The following is a 14,061-nucleotide window of genomic DNA, read 5'->3' as shown; positions in this document are numbered from 1 at the left end:
GCATCAATTTTCTGCATGATGAAGTGATCTGATTACCATGCTATCGCTTTAGGCTGTTTATTACTCTGGTGGGTTCCTCTCCCTTTCGAGAGGGTAACGACACTTTGTAATTTACATGCAGATAACACAGTATAACATTCCTACAACGGATACCAATGTCGTCTTTTCCAAATTGTTTTACATGACCGTAAGAAGACTGCATTAGGTATGGTCAATATCCAACGTTATCTGATGAAACATGATGCACAGCGATATGAAATTTACAACCTTTAAACTGATGTAACCTCGAGAAATAAAGTTATGTAAGAGAAAAGTTTCCTTCTTTGTTCTGTTTTCTTGATGTAGACGTTCAATACTAACATAAAATTTTTTGGGATCAACATTTATTACCGAAAGTTCGAAAATAATTCCTTTTCATATATAAATCAGTGGGAACGAACTCAGAATTCTACTTTCTTACGTGCGTCACTCAGGAGATTTTCAATTTCAGGTGATGTTAATCTAATACCTCGAAAATCACTTATTTTCGTATTCAAAGGCAAGGCTATAAAGCCTGCAGGTTCAGCAGTGTCTCCGCAACTATAGCTTAAAAATATATTATCGAATCAAGTAGTACCTGTTACTATTTTCCCCGCGCTTCACATTTTCCAAAATTCCGGGTCCTAATATCCTAGACTTAGCCATGACCTTAAATCCTACGTGACGCTTATCTTTAACCATTGATATACTACTTACAGTTACCATCCTTACCTATCCTGAGAAATTTACTTGATACATTTTCTATTTACAACAAAAACCTTAGTCTTATTCTAGTTTTCGCTTAAAAATTGCTGAAATTTTTCGGAATACCCTGTTTTTCCGATCCTGAGTCAGGCACTCTCTCGCCACTTCCAACGACATAAGCAGCGAAGTAAGGGATGTAACTCAGAAGTTGGAGTACAGTGCCGAGATACAATGGACTGGGTGCATGTTACAGGAGTTAACTGTTTGTGTAGCCGTAAGTGTGGGTACTTTGATTGCTGCTGGAGAAGGCTCATCAATCTAGAACACATGAAATATTAGTACACTCTATTACTGATTTAATAAAAGATTTACCTAACTTTGCCACGCTTCTTTGCCACGTGGTAGTTGTATAATACGCAACTGTCATTGAGCAGCAAGCTATTGCTTGATACACTTATTAACAAACCGCTTGCAATGCAAAATGCAATATTTACGAAAGCAATTGTCATCAGAAACTTTAACAACTCGTTGGTCCTGAGGTCTTGAGTGCTCGACACTACACTGACCTTCAGTGCGAGGGCGCTATTGTGCTGTTCTGAGAGGGAGGTGTGGACTTTTCGAGCGCCTCTCATTGGTTGTTGGGAACTGCAGCGAGCTCTTGCTGATATCTGTGGTATCGATCTGAATTGCCGGCTTTGGTATGGCACAATAAACCCTGGAGGATACCACGTAAACCAAGAAAAGGTCAGTTCCAAGGATGTTGGGGATCCCAAGAGTGAAAAGTAAAGAGTGTGTTGCTACTTAGTGTTGCTACCCAGATGATTTTTCAGCGCTCTGCCTTCCATCAATCCATCCACTCCATTTGGTAACCTTGGAACCGGCTTATATGAGCTGTTGGTCCATCTACATCTTCACCTTCATCTTCAGCGATTTTCTGACACCAGTTTTAATTGGTAACTGTAGTAACAATTACGGGGACGATGAATATTGTGGCGTTTCCCAGGGCGTCAGGCCCCGGCTGCTGACCACAAACACTGCTGCTGCTCCACCAGTGGATTCTCAGATTCCCCTCTCAGAGAAGGTATTGTCAATGGCGGCTGCTGTGATAATGTATGGCTGCATCACACTCCAGCCCCCCCAACATAAAGATCTTTTGTTGACATCTGGGCGACGGCTGCGATAGTCGGACCCTGACATCACTCACGGGGTGGGAAAAAAGTGCTCCCCCTCCCCCTGGTGACGAGATGCTTAGACAGCAAGCAGTGCCGCACTGAGCAGAGTGGGCTCCATGTTACATAACTGCCCAGCTGTTTTAGCTTTGGTTGGTTGGTTCACATGAGTTTAAATACTACTGCCCCATCTGAGTTTGCGGTAGTGGTGACGTTTGTGTCACGCTGAAGTATCTGGAATAGAGACAATGATATGCCGTCGTAACTGGCACATGTCACCCTGTAGTACCTCCCGGTAGCTGGCCCCAAAACAACCAACCAACCAACCTGGTCTTGTCACACGGAAGGCTGCAATGCGGAGAAGCGGTGCTCCGTTCAGCACGTTGTTTCCTGAGCGGGATTGGCTGACATCACGATTATGGCGCTCCGTATCAGGCCCTAAGAACCGTTATAACGTTTTTCCGTTAGAAAACGTACACCCAAGATATTTGAAAGCCAACACGTCATGCTAATGTGCTAGCCGGGTGTGGTAGGTCATTTCTATGCGGCATCCTTGCCATTTTCGTGGTTGTCGTTTCGTTTTCCTGTAATCAATTGGAACAAAATATGAGTGTCGTTTCAGTTGACGGCAGTAAGAATTACTTTTTTAACTGATGCTAGCTGACAAACCCAGATTTTCCCGGGTATTCATTTTGCCAATTTTCAATCAGAAACGAAACCAAAAAATTATCTGTGTTTGCACTGAAGTAGTGATAAAATTTCATTTTCATTATACGTGAAAGACTTTGAAATTTGAAGCAGTGGTACAAAACAATATGCATGCGGTACAAACGTATAAGTACAGTATTCAAGTTAAAAAAAAAGAATGACTCCGGACAGTTTGTGTACTGTGGACGCAGCTGCTTCGCGTGTCCGTTTGATATGATGCAGCAGACTTGTGTAGGACTCCTCATCCTGATGGCGGGTCAGTGTTGTGTGACATTGTTATCTTGTACTTTGGCAGAATGTCAGTGGCGGAAGAGACGGATCCATAGCGTCTGTACTCCCGAGGAGCGGTTACGAATGGTGTCTGACTCGATTCTTGGGGTGGCGTAATGTACACAGTGGAAGGCAAACGTGAAACCATTACTGGCGTTTCCAAGACAACGTCATGGCTTTGCTCAATCTTAAATTACATTCTGGAGTAAGTGCCACTGCTGTGCCTGGGAAAGGGTTCAGAGTGGGGGTGGGGATGGGCAGAGGGTTGAGACGTGCCTCGGAATGTACACATAACTATAAACCACTCTTGTGAATAGCTAAAAGGGCACCAACCTTGAATGTACGAAGTCTCTTGCAGACATGAAATCTTGCTGTCGTGAAGAGAGAAGTGTATCCATGCATGTAAGTGGACGCAACGAGACGCACTGAAAAAATTTAGCCACTTCGAGACTCAGGCGAGGAATACCATTTTTCGAGATGTGTGGATGTGAGTAAGAATGGCGTCATTATAATGATTCCTAAGAGCAACAGTAACGCTGTTATAGCTTATGAACCCGCTTGTGGTAGGATAACATCTATTAAAATGAAAGCTTCTCCCTGCAGTGTGAACATCGTTCAGGTTTATGATCTCACTGCAGTTTCATTGGACATAGGTATAGATGAATATATGAGATACTAGAACATACCATCTGAAACATACCGGAAAATGGGATATGAGTGATCTAGGATGATTTTAATGTGAAAATAGATGAGACTGTACATGAAGGATACGTGACTCCTGTGGTTGGACTATACGGCTTCATTATTAGAAATGAACGTGTGGGACTGTTGCTCGTATTTTGTGTGAATAATATTTTGTCTTCCTGTAATAACCCTTTGCAACAAAATCCTACACAAGGATATGTCTTGGGGATATGGATACAAATCAAATTGATTTCATTTTGGTGAGGAACCGTTGGCGTACTTCGGTCCTGGATTGTAAGACCTGTCCTGATGCAGACTGTGGCAGTGACCATACTATGCAGTCCATGAAATTTCGGCTGAGACTGAAACTGATCAAGTAGGCTAGAATAATACAGGTTCGTGTTACGGACAAAAATTGATTGTATCATGTGGCGCAAGTTACGGCATATGTTGAGTGCGCTTGGGGTACCAAAACACCTAGTATCATTACAATAACTTAACTATATATGACGGTAGTATCTGTTCCCGAAAGAACAGTTACCGTGGATGACCATACATCTTCGCTAGAAATGAAATGATAATTAAATAGACACCCGAGCTGCAAGCAGGCGTTGATACACTTCATTGGGGACATGTTGAAAATGTGTGCCCCGACCGGGACTCGAACCCTGGATCTCCTGCTTACATGGCAGACGCTCTATCCATCTGAGCCACCGCGGGCACAGAGGATAATGCGTCTGCAGGGACTCATCCCTTGCACGCTCCCCGTGAGATCCACATTCCCAACATGTCCACAACACTACATTCGTAGTGCGCCTAATAGTGTTGTGGACATGTTGGGAATGTGGATCTCACGGGGAGCGTGCAAGGGATAAGTCCCTGCAGACGCACTATCCTCTGTGCCCGCGCTGGCTCAGATGGATAGAGCGTCTGCCATGTAAGCAGGAGATCCAGGGTTCGAGTCCCGGTCGGAGCCCACATTTTCAACATGTCCCCAATGAAGTGTATCAACACCTGCTTGCGGCTAGGGTGTCTATTTATTTATCATTTCATTACAATAACTTCTTTATAACAGTCACACTGCAAACATAGATGCGGATGCTGACTGCTTCGTGTTTTTCGATGTGTCATATGGAATCAGACGAGGTTTTCACCTCAGCTCTACACAGACGTGACGATAGTGACGTGACAGCGATATGAACACAAACAGGTGGAGGCAGTATTGAGTACACAGGGTTAAAAAAAAACAGTGCATTGACAGACCTGTCAGTTTCACTCGGGTGATTTACGTGATAAGCTTTCCCATGTAATTATGGCCGCACGACGGAAAATGACAGACTTTGAAAGCGGATTGGTGCTTGGAGCTAGACGCATGGGGATTCTGTTTCCGAAATCGTTACGGAATTCAGTGTTGCGAGATTCACAGTGTCAAGCGTGTGCTTAGAATACCAAATTTCAGAAATTAGGCTCACCAGAGATATAGCAATGTCCAACGCCCTTCAAGAAACTGCTTCGAGCAGCGCCGTTTGCGTAGAGTAGTCAGTGCTAGTAGACAAAGAACTCCACGTAAAATAATTGCGGAAATCAATGTGGGACGTACGTCGAACGTATCCGCTAGTACAGTTGGCAAAATTTGGCGTTAATTGGCTATGGCAGCAGACGATTAACGCGAGTGTCTTTGCTAACAGTACGGCACTGCCTGCAATGCCTTCCCTGTATTAGTTACGTTATCAGTTTTACCTTAGACGACTGTAATATCGTGGCTTGGTTAAATGGCTCCTAAGTTGTGTTTGGAAGAACTGATGGTAGGGTTCGAATGTGGCGCAAACTCCACGATCCTATGGGCCCAAGTTGTCAACAAGGCGCTGTCCAAGATCTTGGTGGCTCCATAATGGTGCGGGCCTTGTTCTCTTGGAATGGACTGGATCCTCCTACCCAACTGAACCGATTATTGATTAGAAATGGTTACGTTCGGCTTCTTGGAGACAATCTACAACTATTCATTGACTTCATGTTCCCAAACAATGGTGGAATTTTTATGGGTGGCAATGAGCTATGCCACCGGGCCACAGTTGTTTGCAATTGATTTGAAGAACATTCTGGATAATTCGACCGAATGATTTGACCACCCAGATCACCCGACATTAATCCTATCGAACATGCAGGGGACAAAATGGAGAGTTCATGCAAAAAATTCTGCACGAGAAACACTTTCGCATTTGCGGACGCCTATAGACGCAGCACTGCTCAGTATTTCTGCAGGGGACTTGCAACGACATGTTGCCTCTGTACCACTTCGCGTGGCTGCACAACCTCAAGAAAACCGACGTCCTACGTGATATTAGGAGGCATCCCATGATTTTTGTCACCTCAAGATGTAATTCTTAGCACAGTGTATTATCAGAGACGCTCTAGATGCCTCGAATGGTGGAACTGCCATTGTTGTTGTTGTTGTTGTTGTTGTTGTGGTCTTCAATCCTGAGACTGGTTTCATGCAGCTCTCCATGCTAATCTATCCTGTGCAAGCTCCTTCATCTCCCAGTACCTACTGCAACCTACACCCTTCTGAATATGCTTAGTGTATTCATCTGTTGGTCTCCCTCTACGATTTTTACCCTACACGCTGCCCTCCAATGCTAAATTTGTGATCCCTTGATGCCTCAGGACATGTCCTAACAACCGATCCCTTCTTCATAGTCAAGTTGTGCCACAAACTCCTCTTCTCCCCAATTCTTTTCAATACCTCCTCATTAGTTATGTGATCTACCCACCTAATCTTCAACATTCTTCTGTAGCACCACATTTCGAAAGCTTCTGTTCTCTTCTTGTCCCAACTATTTATCGTCCATGTTTCACTTCCATATTTGGCTACACTCCATACAAATACTTTCAGAAACGACTTCCTGACACTTAAATCTATACTCGACGTTAACAAATTTCTCTTCTTCAGAAACGCTTTCCTTGCCATTGCTAGTCTACATTTTATATCCTCTCTCCTTCGACCATCATCAGTTATTTTGCTCCCCAAATCGCAAAACTCCTTTACTACTTTAAGTGACTCATTTCCTAGTCAAATTCCCTCAGCATCACCCGACTTAATTCGACTACATTCCATTATCTTCGTTTTGCTTTTGTTGAAGATCATCTCATACCCTCCTTTCAAGACAATGTCCATTCCGTTCAACTGCTCTTCCAAGTCGTTTGCTGTCTCTAACAAAATTACAATGTCATCGGCGAACCTCAAAGTTTTTATTTCTTCTCCATGGATTTTAATACCTACTCCAAGTTTTTTCTTTTGTTTCCTTTACTGCTTGCACAATATACAGATTGAATAACATCGAGGAGGGGCTACAAACCTGTCTCACTCCCTTCCCAAACACTGCTTCCCTTTCATGCCCCTCGACTCTTATAACTGCTATCTGGTTTCTGTACAAATTGTAAATAGTCTTTCGCTCCCTGTATTTTACCCCTACCACCTTTAGAATTTGAAAGAGAGTATTCCAGTCAACATTGTCAAAAGCTTTTCTAAGTCTACAAATGCTAGAAACGTAGGTTTGCCTTTCCTTAATCTTTCTTCTAAGATAAGTCATAAGGTCAGTATTGCCTCACGTGTTCCAACATTGCTACGGAATCCAATCTGATCTTCCCCGAGGTCTGCTTCTACCAGTTTTCCCATTCGTCTGTAAAGAATTGGCGTTAGTATTTTGCAGCTGTGGCTTATTAAACTGATAGTTCGGTAATTTTCACATCTGTCAACACCTGGTTTCTTTGGGATTGGAATTATTATATTCTTCTTGAAGTCTGAGGGTATTTCGCCTGTCTCGTACATCTTGCTCACCAGATGGTAGAGTTTTGTCAGGACTGGCACTCCCAAGGCCGTCAGTAGTTCTAATGGAATGTTGTCTACTCCCGGGGCCTTGTTTCGACTCAGGTCTTTCAGTGCTCTGTCAAACTCTTCACGCAGTATCGTATCTCCCATTTCATCTTCATCTACATCCTCTTCCACTTCCATAATATGGTCCTCACATCCATCGCCCTTGTATAGACCCTCTATTTACTCCTTCCACCTTTCTGCTTTCCCCTCTTTGCTTAGAACTGGGTTTCCATCTGAGCTCTTGATATTCACACAATTGGCTCTGTTTTCTCCGAAGGTCTCTTTAATTTTCCTGTAGGCTGTATCTATCTTACCCCTAGTGAGATAAGCCTCTACATTCTTACATTTGTCCTCTGGCCATCCCTGCTTAGCCATTTTGCACTTCCTGTCGATCTCATTTTTGAGACGTTTGTATTCCTTTTTGCCTGCTTCAGTTACTGCATTTTTATATTTTTTCCTGTCATCAGTTAAATTCAATATTTCTTCTGTTACCCAAGGTTTTCTACTAGCCCTCGTCTTTTTACCTACTTGATCCTCTGCTGCCATCACTACTTCATCCTTCAGAACTACCCATTCGTATTCTATTGTATTCCCTTCCCCCATTCCTGTCAATTGTTCCCTTACGCTCTTCCTGAAACTCCTTACAACCTCTGGTTTACTCAATTTATCCAGGTCCCATCTCCTTAAATTCCCACCTTTTTGCAATTTCTTCAGTTTTAAACTACAGTTCATAGCCAATAGATTGTGGTCAGTGTCCACATCTGCCCCTGGAAATGTCCTACAATTTAAATCCTGGTTCCTAAATCTCTCTCTTACCATTATATAATCTATCTGATACCTTTTAGTATCATTGCCATTGGCAGTACGAAAATCAACAACGTACACATTGCAGAAAACACTATCCTCTTTACAGGATGTGAGGAAGGACTTTTTGATCTGCCTCCAGGATCAAGATACGGTTTTCTGCTTTGAGGTAAATAGGAAACAAGATGAATTAATGGTTTTTAATCGCCAAGATTTAAATCAAGTTTAATTTACTATCTTGCTTAAAATATCTGGAGGCAGTGAGTAATTATGTACATTTGGGATCTCTGATCAGTGACACATGAAATTTTGGTAACTAAATAAAACAGCGTGTTGCAAATGGTAGAGCAGCTATGGTTAAACTCATTAAGATTTGACACAACCGAGCAACATCAAAATCAACGTAGATGCGCTTGGTGGAATGATTAGCATTGCTTGTGTTCATGTACGGCTGCGGGGCCTTGACCGCGAAAGCCAGTGACAAAAGCCAAACTGGTGCCGTCGAGGTATCTTGGCGGAAGATATTACGTGTGCCATGGGCAGATAAAAGAACAAATGCTCCCATTGTAGAATAACTTAACATCACAAGACGTTTATCTCCGCGTGTCAGCTAAAGGATCATCAAGTACCTTAGGCTCATCTTGAGTAGAGAACTGATTAATTTAGAGAAGACTATCTTAAAAGACAGAATCCAAGGCAGGGGATCACAAAGGAAGGCGATGAAGATACTGGTCTTCCACCTCACACTACGTTAACAGGAGGTGGGAGGCTGCTATGGTTGAGACAATTACTTGCGTCTGGGAATCCGTGGTTGACGATTGACTCTCTCCCCTGCACATTTTCTCCTCTTTCTGCGACGCACGTTGCTACACACAAGGTTTTGAAACAATAAAGAACACTGGGGCAGACCAAGTATATAAAATCGGGTTGTTTTCTGGTGCTGATTTGAGAAATAACAATAATGCCAGCTTAGTGTTAATTGCATTTATTTTTTAAATCTTGCCCATACCAACCTATAACTGCTTTTTGTTGCTTTCAGAGCTGTTGCGTATCTAAAAATCGCTACTTAGATGGAAAGGGACCCAAGATGATGTATTACGGCTAAAGATAAAACGTAGAAAATTAATACTGTGCCATAATTTCTGAGTTACCGATAGATACATCAAAATTAAACTCTAGATCTCTCCTACAAATGTGTCTGCTGCCTGCAAGCATTGAACAAGGAGTGTGCTTCTGCCAGTGAAAAACGTTTCCTTTTTGAGTTAGAACAACGAGCAACTATTCATGGCAATAGGACACTGCCGTTCCCGTATCAGATCAGTTTGTCGTTTGCACTTTTACTCTGCTACCAAGAGACAAGCGTCAAGGAGACCTTTTACCTACGGGAGTGACTACCTCTTTGTGAGTATATAAGATACAAGAAACATGATTTAGGCTATTGTTCCTTAATTTCTAATGTAAACCTGTGTTCGTTCTGCACATAGACTCGTGACTCGTTTAAAGCCTTGGGGCGCTTTCTTTATTAATTTTAGGTGCTGTATCAGTATTATATAATACTGTACATACGAGTAACGTTTAAAAATTAAACATTTAACTCCCCACTAACTGTCCATTTAAGCTAGTTGCCTCAATGATCATTAATAAGGAGTGAATGTCCAAATCACCCTTTCTACAAATTCTTACCTTACAACGGCCAAAGCAACAACAACAAAAATTCAACTAATCAGGACACTGACAAGTACAGAAAATTCGTACATGTAAATCTTTCAAAAATCCAAACTTGGAGTAACACTTATATCTCCGTTCGACCATCCTGACACTTGTTTTCCATCCATTGTTTGAAGCGCACCGGCGTCATGAGGAATTGGTAAAGTTCGTTTAAACCAGTCTTGCTTTAGAATAATGTTTCCTGCGTTCATATAAAAAGCTACTTCTTAGCGGATTCCTGTTCAGATTCAGTTATTCCTACGAAGTAGCTCCATGTGAGTGACTTAACACTAAAGTTAATTTTAACACCAACCTTTCTACGTATGTGGTAACACAGCTGTCTGAATCACGATGGATAAAGACCATACGAAATTACCAAAACTTCAAAGTAACTAATTTTCATTAAGTGTAATAAAATGTACAGAATCTTCCCTTTGTCTACAGTGCATCGCTGCTACCACTCCTAACATCATACACTATGTGATAAAAAGTATCCAGACACCTGGCTGATAATTACTTACAAGTTGGTGTCGCCCTCCATCGGTAATTCTGCGGGGTAACCGGGGTAGACGAGCGGTCTAGGGCGTCTTGCCTCAGTGCGGGCGGCTTCCCAAGTCGGAGGTTCGAGTCCTCCCTCCGGCATGGGAGTGTGTGTCGTCCTTAGCGTAAGTTAGTTTAAGTTTGATTAAGTAGTGAGTAAGCTTAGCGACCGATGACCTCAGCAGTTTTGTCCCATAAGACTTTACCACTAATTTCCAAAATTTCAATGTAGTGTTCTCCCACCCTTAGCCTTGATGACAGCTTCCACTATCGCAGGCATACCTTCAATCAGGTGCTGGAAGTTTTCTCGGGGAATGGCAAACCATTCTTAATGGAGTGCTGCACCGAGGAGAGGTATCGATGTCGGTCGGCGAGGCCTGTCACGAAGTCGGCGTTCCAAAACATGCCAGTTGTGTTCTATAGGCTACAGGTCAGGACTCTGTGCAGGCCAGCCCATTACAGAGAAGTTACTGTCGTGTAACCACTCTGCCACAGGCCGTGCATTATAAACAGGTACTCCATCGCGTCGGAAGATGCAGCCGCCTTCCCCGAATTGCTCTTGAACAGTTAGAAGCCAGAAGGTGCTTAAAACATCAATGTAGGCCGGTGCTGGGATAGTGCCACGCAAAACAACAAGGGGTGCAAGCCCCCTCAATGAAAAACACGACCACATCATAACACCACCGCCTCCGAATTTTACTGTTGGAACTACACACGCTGGCAAATGACATTCACCAGGCATTCGCCATACCCCAAGCTGCATCGGATCGCCACATTGTATACCTTGATTCGTCACTCCACGCAACGGTTTTCCACTGTCCAATCGTCCAGTTTTTACGCTCCTTGCACCAAGCGAGGCGTCGTTTGGCATTTACCGGCGTGATGTGTGGCTTATGAGCAACCGATCGACCATGAAATCCAAGTTTTCTCACCTCCCGCCTAACTGTCATAGTACTTGCAATGGATCCTGACGCAGTTTGGAATTCCGGTCTGATGGGCTGGATAGATGTCTGCCGATTGCACATTACGACCGTCTTCAACTGTCGGCGGTCTCTGTCAATCAACAGACGAGGTCGGCCTGTACGCTTTTGTGCTATACGTGTCCCTTCACGTTTCCAGTTCACTATCACATCGGAAACAGTGGACCAAGGGATGTTTAAGAGTGTGGAAATCTCGCGTACAGACGTATGACACAAGTGACACCCAATCACCTGACCACGTTCGGAGTTCGTGAGTTCCGCGGAAGGCCCCGTTCTGCTCTCTTGCGGTGTCTAATGACTACTGAGGACGCTGATATTGGGGACCTGGCAGTAGGCGATAGCTCAATGCACTTAATATGAAAGACGTGTGTTTTTGGCGTGTTCGGATTCCTTGGACTACATAGTGTGCTATCAGATGTCTGTACGTATGTATTATTGTGAGGATAGTAATCTTCATAATGCGAGTGAAAAAGTTCTCTGTTCAAAATGGTTCAAATGGCCCTGAGCACTATGGGACTTAACATCTGTGGTCATCAGTCCCCTAGAACTTAGAACTACTTAAACCTAACTAACCTAAGGACAACACACAACACCCAGTCATCATTCGCTGTTCCTATTTATCCTACAGAAATATCTTGATAGTGGTCCAGATTCTCTTACAAGTGCCTTAGATAGCCAAGATGGTACTGATGCAAGCGCCACCTCGATGGGTAAACGTGCCCCTGCACTCCTGATTTGTCGGCGGATCAACTCACAGCGTCGCACGTGAAAGATTCTACGGTTTCAGACAGGAATATGAAACAGTCGTAAGAAGTAACAGAACAAAAACCGCTATAGGAAGTCTGCGAGATGCGCAAGTAAAGGTGATTTTGCATCACCAATGACGAAGGTAAAGAAAGTCTGACGGAATGTAAAGACAAGAGGGCGACTGGTAGAGTGTCCAGGCAGTGTGCAGTCGACACTGCATCGGCAACCATGTCTGCTGTTGTTTATAGTAATGCTCATAACAGCACATCACTGAGGTTTCGAATTCTTCTGGTGTATACGGAGGACAACTTGCCTGCTCTGGTATTAAGTACACGTCCCTGAAAGGAGAAGTTTGGATAACTCGGATCACAGAGCCTTCTGATCAACTTTATGGAATACTAGCTGAGAAACCCGGAGTTGGCCAGGTCTTGCTTTATAGCTGCGCGACCACTACCGTACCACGCGGAGTCTGGCCCTATCTTTGGTGTTTATGACGTCATATCTCCTGAAACGTGTGTCGGCAGTGAAATAATTTATTAGGTACATTCAACGGCATATGAGGATAGTTTTTGCAAAATGTGTTACCAATCGAGTTATTAGCAATGAAGTACAAAATAAGTGATGATTATACACCGAAGGGTAAATAAATTTGTATACCGCATGCGTACTCAAATACAGAGATGTGGAAACAGGCACAATACGGAGCTGCGGTCTATATAAAATTGTCTGGCGCTGTTGTTGGGTCGGTTATTGCTGCTACAATCTCAGGTTATCAAGATTTGAGTGAGTTTGAATGTGGTGTTACAGACGACGCACTAGCGATGGCACACAGCATCACCGAGGTAGCGATGAAGTGGGGCTTTTCCCCTATGACCATTTCACTAGTGTACTGTGAATATCAGGAATCGGGTAAACCATCAAATCTCCTACATCGCTGCTGCCGGAAAAGATCGCGCAAGAACGGGACCTTCGATGACTGAGGAGAATCGTTCGACGTGATAGAAGCGCAACCATTCCGCAAATTGCTGCAGATTTAAATTCTGTGCCATCAACAAATGATAGCGTACGAACCAATCAACGAAACGTAAACAAGATGGCTTTCGGAGCCGAAGGACCACTCGTGTACTCTTGATGACTGCACGTCTCGTCTGGGCCCGCCAATACCAATACTGGACTGATGATGACTGGAAACGTGTTGCCTGGTGACATGAGTCTCGTTTCAAATTGTATCGAGAGGAAGGAGTGTACGGTTATGGAGACAACCTCATGAATCCATGGGCCCTGCATTTTGGTAGGTGACTGTTCAAGGTGGTGGAGGGTCTGTAATGGTGTGGGGCATGTGCAGTTGGAGTGATGTGGGGCCCCTGACATATCTGGGAACGGTTATGGCAGGTGACACAAACGTAAGCATCCTGGCAGATTACCTGCAACCATTCATGTCCTTTGTGCATTCCGACGGACTTCGGCAATTGCTGCGCGGACTGGCCGCGCGCTCTAGGAATCTTGCCACGGTTCGCGCGGCTCCCCCATCGAAGGTTAGAGTCCTCCCTCGGGCATTGGTGTGTGTGTTGTTCCTAGAGAAAGTTAGTTTCAGTTAGATTAAGTAGTATGTAAGCGTAGGGACTGATGACCTCAGCAGTTTGGTCGGATAAGCACTTACCACCACTTGGGCAATTCCAGCAGGACAATGCGACACCCCACAAGTCCAGAATTGCTACAGAGTGACTTCAGTAACACCATTCTGTGTTTAAACACTTCCACTGGCCACCGGACTCGCCAGACATTACAATTATTGAGCATATCTGTGATCCCTTGCAACTAGCTGTTCAGATCTCCAGCCCCTCGTACTCCTACG

The 14,061-nt window shown here is 43.8% G+C and overlaps 1 non-coding gene across 1 annotated transcript; it reads right to left on the bottom strand.

Moving 5' to 3' along the window:
- Positions 1 to 4,200: 4,200 nt before the first annotated feature.
- Trnat-ugu (transfer RNA threonine (anticodon UGU)) lies at positions 4,201 to 4,275 on the bottom strand. The gene has a single exon. It is a non-coding gene; the product is annotated as a tRNA-Thr (tRNA).
- Positions 4,276 to 14,061: the final 9,786 nt, after the last annotated feature.

Source organism: Schistocerca serialis, chromosome 8 (genome assembly GCF_023864345.2).
Source record: "Schistocerca serialis cubense isolate TAMUIC-IGC-003099 chromosome 8, iqSchSeri2.2, whole genome shotgun sequence".
NCBI classification, from domain to species: Eukaryota; Metazoa; Arthropoda; class Insecta; order Orthoptera; family Acrididae; genus Schistocerca; species Schistocerca serialis.
This window is presented reverse-complemented; position numbering and strand designations above follow the sequence as displayed.